This window comes from Salvia splendens, chromosome 1 (assembly GCF_004379255.2).
Source record: "Salvia splendens isolate huo1 chromosome 1, SspV2, whole genome shotgun sequence".
Taxonomy (NCBI): domain Eukaryota; kingdom Viridiplantae; phylum Streptophyta; class Magnoliopsida; order Lamiales; family Lamiaceae; genus Salvia; species Salvia splendens.
This window is the reverse complement of record NC_056032.1, coordinates 32,961,921-32,965,249: the sequence shown is the minus strand read 5'-3', so window position 1 is coordinate 32,965,249 and position 3,329 is coordinate 32,961,921.

Below are 3,329 nucleotides of genomic sequence, written 5' to 3'. Positions count from 1 at the left end.
ACTGCGCAGTGCTGCCAGAATTTTTATGTTCCGATCAGAGAGTTGCATAAATGTTTTGACTTACCAAATGATATGATTTCAGTGTGAAATTTTAACTGGATGAACTTGAATGTGTCTACTGTGTTGTGACCAAAATTTAGCTTCATATGAGGTCGGGTGAATGTTTAGTGATTTTTACAACACGGTCGCGCAGTTCTGGCAGTTTTCTGCCTTGATAAAATGACACTTATTTCCAAGTTTAAAAGTATTATATGATGCATGTATGTCCAAGGAACGTGTTTAACAATGTGATCACGTGTGATACATTGAAATATATATTATGGTGTATTTTTCCGCCTTTGTGATGAATGTTGGGTTGGGTAAATTGAGAATAACGATGAGAGAGAAACAATAGGACATGCATGATAATATAAGTTTACGAAAGGCTGATTTGTGTTGTCGTTGGCATGGGTGATTGAGTATACGTGAGCTCGAGGAACGAGGGTTGCCTTAAATGGATGTTGAATGGTTTAAGCAAACGAGGTGGGCTTTCTTTTACTAAACACTTTTACGCTTTCAAAAGTATGATCATGAAGAAATAAGGGTGGTTTAAAGTGTTATGTCATGCCATGATGTTTTGTTTATGAGATTTTTGCCTGATGCCTAGTTCGTCTGAGCTTGCTCCGTTAGGCTATATGGCTGTAATGAATGAATGAAACGAATTCGGGTCTGAGTAGGGCCGCAAACCCTATCAGGCTGTGTACACAAGTGGGATCGTGAGCCGTCCTTGCTAGTCGGCCGGTCTCGTGGGCGAATAGTGTGGCCACACTTTCGTCGCACTATGGAAAGAGAATGTGATTGAATGATTGATGAGAAAGTGGGGAGATTGATTGTCTGGCCAGACTTTGAAATATTTTTGTGTTCTCGTGATATTTCTTAATTACACATAAAACTCGAGATCACTAGTATGGATGACATAACTGTTTTTATTAAAATGTTTTCGGCGTGAGCCCATTGAGTACAACAAGTACTCAGCCCTGCATGTGTTTTCCCTATGTGCAGGTTGAGCGGGATGTTGCTGTGGATGTTGAGTCGGCATAGGGAATATGGATGCGTTATGTCTTCATACATAGGCGTCATCCTTGACTCTCTTTGAAACCTTATTTCCGCTGCTATATTTTTTAACTAAAATATATTATTCTTTTAAGCTAATTGTGCCTTTCTTATGAACTGTTATCCTTAAATGCTATTCTTAATGTTTGTCCCTTGGTCACGATCGCCTCGATTGTAACACCCCTGGGGTGGGCGGGCGTGACAGTATTGATACATGGCACAAGAGATTGGGGCATTTATCATATAGCAAACTAAAATCTATGTCTGATGTACTTCCTTTCATCAATAAAACTGCTCCCTCTTTATGTGAAATCTGTCCCCTTGCAAAACAGAAGCACCTCTCTTTCATAAGGTCATATAACATAGCAGAAAATTGTTTTGACTTGATCCATTGTGATACTTGGGGTCCCTTCAATCCCCCTACCAACCAAGGTTTCAAATATTTCCTCACATTGGTTGATGATTGCTCTAGATTCGTTTGGACTTTTCTGATGCAAAACAAGTCAGATGCTACAGCCATTTTGCCTTAGTTTTTTAACACTGTGTCCACCCAATTTGGAAAGAAAATCAAGGCCATTCGTTGTGATAATGCGCCTGAATTCAACATCCCCTCTCTCTACTCTTCCTTTGGGACTGTAGTGCAGCATTCATGTGTTGAGACTCCTCAACAAAACGCCCGGGTAGAAAGAAAACACTAGTATCTTCTTAATGTTGCTAGGAGTCTCCTATTCCAATCTCACTTGCCTATCCATTTCTGGGGGGACTGTATTCTTAGTGCCTCCTATCTAATAAACAGAATTCCATCCAAAGTTCTACCACACAATCTGACTCATTTCCAAATTCTTTTCCAGAAACCACCCTCATATTCCCATCTTAAAGTGATTGGATGCTAATGTTATGCCTCCACTTTACAAAGGGGCAGAGATAAGTTTTCACCTAGAGCAATCAAGTGCATTCTTCTGGGATATCCCTCAGATTTCAGAGGATATAAGGTTTTAGATTTGATAAATATGCAAGACTTCATCACAAGGGATGTTATTTTCCATGAGGATATTTTTCCTCTGTCTCACTTACCTTCAGCCATCTTTCCAATTTCTATCTCATCTGATGCAGCAGATCCCTCACCTACATCTGCTGATATCCCAACAAACTCTACTGACTCTCCTTCAACCTCAGATCATTCTACTCCACCTATACCTTGCCCAAACACTAATGTTTCAGTTCCAACTACCTCCAGAACTGGAAGAAACATAAAACCTCCATCCCACTTAACTGACTTCATCTGCAATTCTGTCAGTTCAAACACTCCTTATCCCATCTCTTCATACTTCAGCCTATCTAAACTTTCTCCAGAATATCTCAAGTATATAATCCTCATATCTGCTGTCTATGAACCTACCACATATAGCCAAGCCTCCCAATATCCTGAGTGGCAGCAAGCAATGCAAGAGGAATTGGCTGCTTTCTTGAGAACTGAGACATGGTTTGTTACAGTATTGCCATCCGGGAAGATACCCATTGACTGTAAATGGGTCTACAAAGTGAAGTATAACCCTGATGCATCTGTAGAAAGGTTTAAAGCAAGACTCGTAGCCAAAGGCTTCACTCAATTGGAGGGTGTGGACTTCTTAGACACTTTCTCTCCTGTTGCAAAGTTGACAACAGTGAAGCTTCTATTGTCTTTGGCAGCAAGCAAAGGATGGTCATTGACACATCTAGATATAAATAATGCCTTTCTCTATGGAGACTTAGAAGAGGATATGACTTTTCCACCGGGGTATGTTGTGGACTGGCAGACTGTTGAAGGGGCAACATCTCAATCCACACTAGTTTGCAAGCTAAAGAAGTCTCTATATGGCTTGAAACAAGCATCTAGGCATTGGTACTTGAAATTCTCCGAAGTCTTGAAGGGTTTTGGTCTGCAACAGTCTGCATCAGACCACTCTTTCTTCTTCAAACATGACAACAATGGTTTCTTTGGCATTGTGGTGTATGTTGATGATATATTGGTGGCCACCACTGATCCTGAGATGACAGAAAGCTTCAAGAATTTTCTCTCCCAACACTTCAAGTTTAAGGATCTAGGAGTCCCTAAATATTTCCTTGGAGTTGAAATCGCCAGAAACAAGAAAGGCATTCTAATATCTCAAAGAAAATACATAATGGACTTGTTGAGAGACACGGGAATGATGGGATGCAAACCTTCTGCAGTGCCTATGGATCCTTTGAAGAAATTG